General features: G+C 40.0%; 1 pseudogene; it reads right to left on the bottom strand.

Annotated features, from left to right (window-relative positions):
* Window positions 1-1172: 1172 nt before the first annotated feature.
* On the bottom strand, window positions 1173-1947 carry LOC138164001 (small ribosomal subunit protein eS24 pseudogene; annotated as a pseudogene).
* Between the last annotated feature and the right edge of the window lie 6423 nt (window positions 1948-8370).

Consider the following 8370-nt stretch of genomic DNA (forward strand, 5'->3'; position numbering starts at 1 on the left):
TTTCTCTCTCTCTCTCTCTCTCTCTCTCTCTCTCTCTCTCTCTCTCTCTCTCCTAGTATCTCTTTACATGTGACTCCCAAATCTACATAACCAGCCCTCATCTCTCTCCCTTGACCTCCAATACTATCTCCAACTATCTACTGGACATCTTGATATTAATGCTCCCAAGGAATCTCCAACTCAACAGGTATAAAATATAACTCATTTCCCTTCCCCCTACACTGATCCCTCCTCCTAACTTGTCAATTTTTGTCAGGGGTACCACCATCTTTTCATTTGCTCAGGTTTATAACCTACTTAGGAGTAATGTTCAGTTCTTCCCTTTTCTTCACATATACACACATATTCAGTTGATGAGTCAAATAAAAAAGTATTTATTAAGTCCTGATTATATGCCAGGTACCATACTAAGTATGGGAATACAATCAAAGCAGAAAAATGATCCCTGCCTTTAAGGATCTTGTATTCTAATGGGGGAAGATAAAACATGGAAGAAAACTAAGTAAGGTGGGGGGAAGGTAAAAAGGAGATAGAGATACCTGTCATAGGACAGGGTTTCTATAGAATGTAGAAGTTCAGAGAATCCGGAGTACATCTTGGAGGGGAATAAAAAGTCAACCTAGACATGCATCTTAACACTGAGGTTGTGGGACGAACCAGAAAACCAGAGGGAGAATCTATATGTGTGAATGATGCTTCTGTTGTGTGAAATCAAGGTACAGAGTGAGATTCCAGTGTGTAAAGGTTTATATGGAGTAGCAGAGAATGTCTGGAGAGTCAGAAATATAGCCTGGAGAGGAATGATGAATCTTGTTGCTTCTCCCTCCATGATATATCTCATAGCTGTCCCTTTCTCTTCATTCCAACAGTCAGACACTCCATGATGCTGCTACCTAGGGCAGTTTGGGGACACTCAAGTGCCAGATGGCTATGGCCTGGTCCCAGATCTCCCTTCCCCTTGGGGACATAGAAAGTTCCTGGGGCTGGGCTAGGGGCAGTCCCAGTAGGAATTATACATACATACATATATACGTACATATATACATACATACATATACATGTGTATATATACACATATATATTTGGGCGGAAGTATTTTCTTTTTTTTTTGAAGTTTTGCATAGTTTTGATGAAAAATGATCTTCACGGATAAACATAATGCATGGTGCCTTTTATTCCTTCTTTTTGCCAGCACTGACATTTGCCTTTGCAGTACCTCTGACTTTCTTCATTCATGTTCTTGCATTCCTTTCACTGCTTTCTTGATGTCTTTTTCTTCTCATAGACGCCATGCCTTGCAAGTCTGTACTTTGGTTCATTTTTCTTTGCATAGTCAATGGACCATAAATCATGCCAAAGCCTGTTGCTTTGCCACCACCAATATGGGTTCTGAATCCAAAGACAAAAATGATGTCTGGAGTTTTCTTGTACATCTTGGCCGGTTTTTCTCGAATTTCATTCTTGAGCACTGTGGCCTTTCTAGATTGAAAGACATCTATAACCATATATTTACGTTGAAGCACCCTGTTTTTCATGAACTTCCTGGCTCTGATGGTTACAGTGTCATTCACTTTTGAAGCATGGTTCCTGGCTAGTTTCAACATCAGAGCCGACAAGAGGCCTCCAGGAGACGGGCTGAGAGAAGAGTCGAGAGCCGAGTTGAAGGATGGCACAGATGTGAGATGGATTGCACCTAGACCCCAGGAAGACTCACCATGGTGGCAGGTGGCTCCTTGAGCAGCAGGGGAGGGAAAGTGTGAAGTATTTTCTTTCATTGAGATGAGCAATAAATAAATCTTTTCTCTACTCTTTGTTCCAGGTACCCTAGCATGCCTATCAAAATTTTAAGGATTTAAGAATCTTCTGGTCATCATTTTATTTTCCTCTTCACCTTTGAATGATAGAATAGTATAGTATATAAAATATAATATATGCTGATATAAATATAAAATATGCTGATTTGTTAAAGGACCCAGGCTGTCTTTGTCATTTCCTACTTGTGTTACCTTGGATAAATTACTCCTTTTTTTCAGGGATTCAATTTCCTCACCTATAAAAAGAGACATTTGGGTTAAATTATCGTGAAGTTTTTTTCTATTTCTATGATCTTAGGACCATTTCCCATCTTGATTACTACTACAGCCACCTAATTGGTCTCCTTGTATCTAGCCTGACCCTTTCCAATCCATCCTTCTTTACACAGCTTCCAAAGAGCTATTCCAAAAGCCTAGGTCTTACCATGTCCTTCATCTACTTCAAAAGAGTCAGTGGCTCCTTACTGCCTGGAGGATAAAATGCAGACTTCTTTGTTTGTCTTTTAAAGTCCTTCACAGTCTGGCTCTAATCTATCTTTCCAGCATGATTACATGTTATCCCCTCCCTCCCCCAACAACTTCCAGCTAAGCTCATCTATTTGATGTTCTTTGTGTATGATGTTCTATTTCGCATCACCTGGCATGTCTTCTTCCTTCCCTTTGCTTCTTGGAACCACTAGCCTCCTCTAAGGATTGGCTTGAGCTGATTCACTTTGTACATACTAGTGCTTCCTCTCCAAATTACTGTGTCTATAGTTTGTATTTACTTATACCTGTTACATCTCCCAGGAAAATATAAACTCCTTAGTGACAGAGAATATTTTTATTTTATCTTTGTATTGCCAGTCCCTATCACAGTGCCTGGTGCATAAGAAATACTTAATAGATACTTGTTGAATTGAATTGAGGACAGGGTCTAGATCTGTGTTTTCATTGTTGTAGAGCAATCACAGTTCAATAAACACCCTCTATCGATTCAGGTCATTGTCCTTGGGAAATAAGTTTGTAATACTTGGATATTACTCCTATATGTCCATCCCACCCGTACACTACTCAACCAACGCCAGTGGTTCTCTCTTCCCTTTAGACTTAAATAGAAACTCTTGTCTTTGACATTTAATGTACTTACCAACCCGCCCCCAACTTAAGATTTAGGAAAATCATAGTGGTAGCTATGTGGAGGATGGATTAAAATGGATGGAAACTGCAGGCAGAAAAGGAGGAGGCCTTGTGATGGTCCAGGTGAAAGGTGATTAGAATCTAAACAGGGTGGTGACTGTGTGAGTGGAAAGAAGGCAACCAGCTGTGTCATTCCATTCTTGTTAACAGAGACTCAGTATTTTTTTAAATTTACTTTTAATTTTTTTCCCCAATTTGATGTAAAAACAATTTATAATATTTTTTTTTTTTAATTTTGATTTCCAAATGCTCCCCTTCCTTCTCACCTCTCCTCTTTCATTGAGAAGGCAAGCAATTTGATACAGGTTATACATGTGCAGTCATGCAAAATATATTTCCATATTAGTCATGTTTTGAAAGAAAGCAGACAAAAAAACTCCACTAAGAAAAATAAAGACTTAAAAAAAAAAACATGGGGGCAGCTAGGTGGCGCAGTGAGTAAAGCGCTGGCCCCAGTGTCCGGAGGACCAGAGTTCGGTTCTGGCCTCAGACACTTAACACCCACACAAAAATACTAACCGTGTATCCTTGGGCAAATTACTTAAACCCAATTGCCCTCCAAAAGACAAAAAGCAAAAGAGAAAAAAAATGTTTCATTTTCCATTCAGACTCCATCAATTCTTTCTCTAGAGGGGGATGGCATAAGTCTTTTGGAATTGTATTGGATCATTGTATAATTGGATATTTATTTTATATATTAATATATATTATACAATTGGATAATTGTATAACTGATAATATCTGTTATTCATAGTTGATCATCATACAATTTTGCTGGTAATGTGTACAGTGGTCTCCTGATTCTTCCCACCTTGCTTTGCATCAGTTCATGTAAGGCTTCCAGGTTTCTCTGAAATCATCCTATTCATCTTTTCTTAGTAATACAGTACTATTCCATCCCAATCATATGCCACAATTTGTTCAGTTATTCCCCAGTTGAGGCTGGGCATCCCCTCAATTTCCAATTTTTGCCACCATAGAAAAATGCTAATCTCTTTTGGGTACAGACCTAGTACTGGTATTGCTGTATAGAGTATAGATTCAAATTGTTCTCCAAAATGGTTGACTCCACTAATAGTGCATTAGTATTCTAATTTTGCCACATCACCTCCAACATTTATCATTTTGTTTTCTATCATATTAGCCAATCTGATATGTTTGGGTGGTATTATTGTTTGGTTGTTTTCAGTCATGTCCAACTCTTTGTGCATGCATTTGAGCTTTTCTTTGGCAAAGATACTGGAATACTTTGCCATTTACTTCATCTCATTTTACAGATGAAGACATTGAGGTAAAAAAGGTTATATGACTTGCCTGAGGTCACACAGCCTATATTTGAGACTGGGTTTGAACTCAAGTCTTCCTGACTCAAGGCCCAGCTTTCTATCCATTGCACCACCTAGTTGCCCATGTGGTATGGTATATCAGAGTTAATTAAACTTGTATTTCTCTAATCAATAGGGATTTAGGGCATTTTTGCCCTATGACAATATATAACTTTGATTATTTCATTTGAAAATTACCTGCTCATATCCTCTGACCATTTTTCAACTGGGGAATGATTTGTATTCATATAAATTTGACTCAGTTCTCTATATATTTGAGAAATTAGGAGTTTATCAAAGAAGCTTGCTATATATTTTTTCACAGTTCTGATTTTTAACTGTGTATTTTCCTCCATTTTATTTCTCCCCGTTTATCCTTCTCTGTCCTTTCAACCTGCCCATCCTTAAAAGTGATTTGCTTCTGGATACATCTCCCCCAATCCTCTCTCTCTTTTATCAGCACCACCCTTCCCTTATCCTCTTCCCCTCCCACTTTTCTGTAGGATAAGAAAGATTTCTATACACAACTTAGTGTTTATGTTATTCCTTTTTTGAGTCCCCCTTCCACACTTCTCTTAACTTGCCATCCACTGAAAAAGTTCTTTTATACATCTTTTAAGTAAAATAATTTACACGATTCTATCTCTCCCTTCACTCTTCTTTTGATACATTCCTCTTTCTCATGCCTTAATTTTATTTTTTTAGCTATCATCCCATCATATTCAACTCACACCCTCTGTCTATGTAGAATTCTTACTGCCCTAATAATAAGGTCTTAAAAGTTAGAAATATCATCTTCCTATGTAGTAATATAAACAATTTAGCCTTACTGAATCTCTTATTATTTCTCTTTCCTGTTTACCTTTTTATGTTTCTCTTGTGCCTTGTATTTGAAAACCAAATTTTCTATTCAACTCTTGTCTTTTCATCAGAAATGCTTGAAAGGGGGCGGAGCCAAGATGGTGGAGTAGAAGCACGACCCTCCCGCGGCTCTGGCTTCCACCCTCCCCAATCCATGTAAAAAGGGGACTCTAAACAAACTTTGGAGCTGAAGAATCCACAAAATGACACAGAGAAGCTAACCTCCCGCTGAGAACAACCCGGCAGGCTGGCAGGAATAGGCCAGCACAGCGCTCTGGGAGCCAAGCCCAGCACCACACCGAGGCTTTAGCCCCAGGGCGGGCCTGACCAGCCGCCAGCCAGAGGGACTCCAGATCAGCAGCAGCTGTGGCCGTTTCCAGATTTATCAATACATAGATGCGAAGGACAAGGTGAGAGGCCAGTGCAGTCTGGACTTTGGGACCCAGTAAGTGGGAGTGCGTGGCTTTTACCCCCGGGGCTAGAAACCACTGAGACACCAGCACAGCCAGCCAGCGCCACGTGGCAGCTTCAGGTCCTGGCCTGCAGAGTGTAGGGGGACCAAGCACCAGTCTGAGGGGTAATCGCTCTTGCTTTAACCTGCTTGGATCTGGATTGCAGTCTAGGGTGGAGGTCCCGGGGTGTGTGTCCAGCTTGCCAGAGCATGTGGAGACCTCAGAGAGGGCACCCATCTAATACCTCCAGCAGCTGAGAAAACCCCAGCATTTGGGACGAAAACTCCCCTGTCTTGTGGCAGAGTCCTACTGTGGCAAAAAGCCCAAAAGTCAAATCATTGAGTGGCAAAATGAGCAGGCAAAGGAAACAAAGCAGACAGAAGATTCCAACATTACACTCCTATTTTGGGGATAAGAAGGAGCAAGGCATGGAATAGGAGGAAATCAGTGAAGTCAGAACTCCTGCACCAAAAACTTCAAAGGAAAATACAAGCTGGTTACAGGCCATAGAGGACCTTAAGAAGCAGATAAGAGAAGTGGAGGAAAAATTGGGAAGAGAAATGAGAACAATGCAAGAAAATTATGAAATGACAGTCAACAGCCTGACTGAAGAAAATAATACCTTAAAAAACAGACTGACTCAAATGGCAAAGGAGGCTCAAAAAGGCAATGAGGAGAAGAATACCTTAAAAAGTCGAATTTGCCAGATGGAAAAAGAATCTCAAAAGCTCACTGAGGAGAATCATTGCTTCAGAATTAGATTGGAGCAAATGGAAGCTAATGACTTTATGAGAAATCAAGATGCTGTTAAACAGATCCAAACAAATGAAAGAATAGAAGGCAATGTGAAATATCTTATGGGAAAAACCACTGACCTCGAAAATAGATCCAGGAGAGATAATTTAAAAATTATTGGACTACCTGAAAGCCATGATCAAAAATAGAACCTAGAAATCATCCTTCAAGAAATTCTCAAGGAAAATTGCCCTAATATTTTAGGACTAGAGGGCAAAATAGAGGTTGAAAGAATCCACTGATCACCTCCTGAAAAAGATCCCAAAAAGAAAACTCATAGGAATATTATAGCCAGGTTCCAGAATTCCCAGATTAAGGAGAGAATATTACAAGCAGCCAGGAAGAAACAATTTGAATATTGTGGAAACAATCAGGATAACCCAGGATCTGGCAGCTTCTACACTGAGGGATCGAAGGGCCTGGAATGTGATATTCCGGAGATCGAGGGAGCTGGGATTAAAACCAAGAGTCACCTACCCAGCAAAACTGAGTATCATGTTTCAGGGGAAAATATGGTCATTCAGTGGAATACAGGACTTTCAAGCATTCTTGCTGAAAAAACCAGAGTTGAATAGAAAATTTGACATTCAGATACAAGAAGCAAGAGAAGCATGAGAGGGTAAACAGGGAAAAGAAATCATAAGGAACTTATCAAAGTTGAACTATTTTTTTTTTAAAGCAATAGGGGTTGAGTGGCTTGCTCGGGGTTGCATGGCCAGTTGTTGTTTCTGAGTGTGGTGCTGAGTGTCTGGGCCCGGATTTGATCCGGGTCATCCCAGCACTGGGGCCGGTGCTCTTGCTCGCTGAGCCACCTGGCCAAAGTGAACTATTAACATTCCTACATGGAAAAACAATACTTATAACTTATGAAACTTTTCTCAGTAGTTGAAGGGATTAGAAATATATATGTGTATATATATATATGTATATGTGTATATATATATGTCTTTATATGAGGGTATGTGGGCATATGAATACATATGTGAATGTGTGTATATACGTTTACAGGTATACATAGATAGAGGGCACGGGACCAATTTAACAGGAAGGGATGATACTTAAAAGGTGAAATTAAGAGGTGAGAGGAATATAATGAGAGGAGATGGGGAGGGACAGAGTGGGGCAAACTATCTCATCCAGAAGAGGCAAGGGAAAATGGTTACAATGGAGAGGAAGAATAGGAAGGCAAAAGGGAATGGGTCAACCTTATTCCTATTGAATCTGGCTTGAGGAGGGAGGGAAATACACACTAAATAGGGGATCTCACCCTCCAGGAGAATAGGGGGGGAAGGGGATGTGAGGGGGGATGATGGAAGGGAGGGCAGGCTGGGGGGGAGGGAAGTTGGAAGCACCCACTTTTGAAAAGGGACAGGATCAAAGTAGAGAATAGAACAAGTGGGAGGTGGGCTAGGAGGGAGGGAAATATAGTCAGTCTTTTACAATACATCTACTATGTTATTGTTTTGCATTAGCCTCACATGTACAACCTATACTGAACTGCTTGTCTCCCCAGTGGGGGTGGGTGGCAGGGGGGGGAATGGAATGAATCTAGAATTGAAAGTTTTAAAATCAAATAGATATGTATGTGTGTGTGTGTGTGTGTGTGTGTATATATATATATATATATATATATATACTATTATTAATACCATCTTACATGTTATTAAGAAAAAAAAAAGATATACAGGCACTGAGGCATAGAGACCTACTGGAAAAGTTGAAACGGGTATGGGAGAAAATATGGGAGAGAGCAGATTGGAGGTGGGGATATCTGTGGGACTGCTGTTTTGGGGGGATGGGTGGGGGAAAAACGGGGAGAAAATTTGTTTCTCAAAATCTGGCGGAAATGAATGATGTAAATCAGAAGTTAATAAAGCATTAAAAAAAATTAAAAAAAAGAAATGCTTGAAAGTCCTCTATCTTATTGAATATCCATGTTTTCCC

This window comes from Petaurus breviceps, unplaced genomic scaffold, assembly GCF_028583685.1.
Source record: "Petaurus breviceps papuanus isolate PSGF00001 unplaced genomic scaffold, PetGlider_PUasm1.0 189, whole genome shotgun sequence".
NCBI lineage: Eukaryota > Metazoa > Chordata > Mammalia > Diprotodontia > Petauridae > Petaurus > Petaurus breviceps.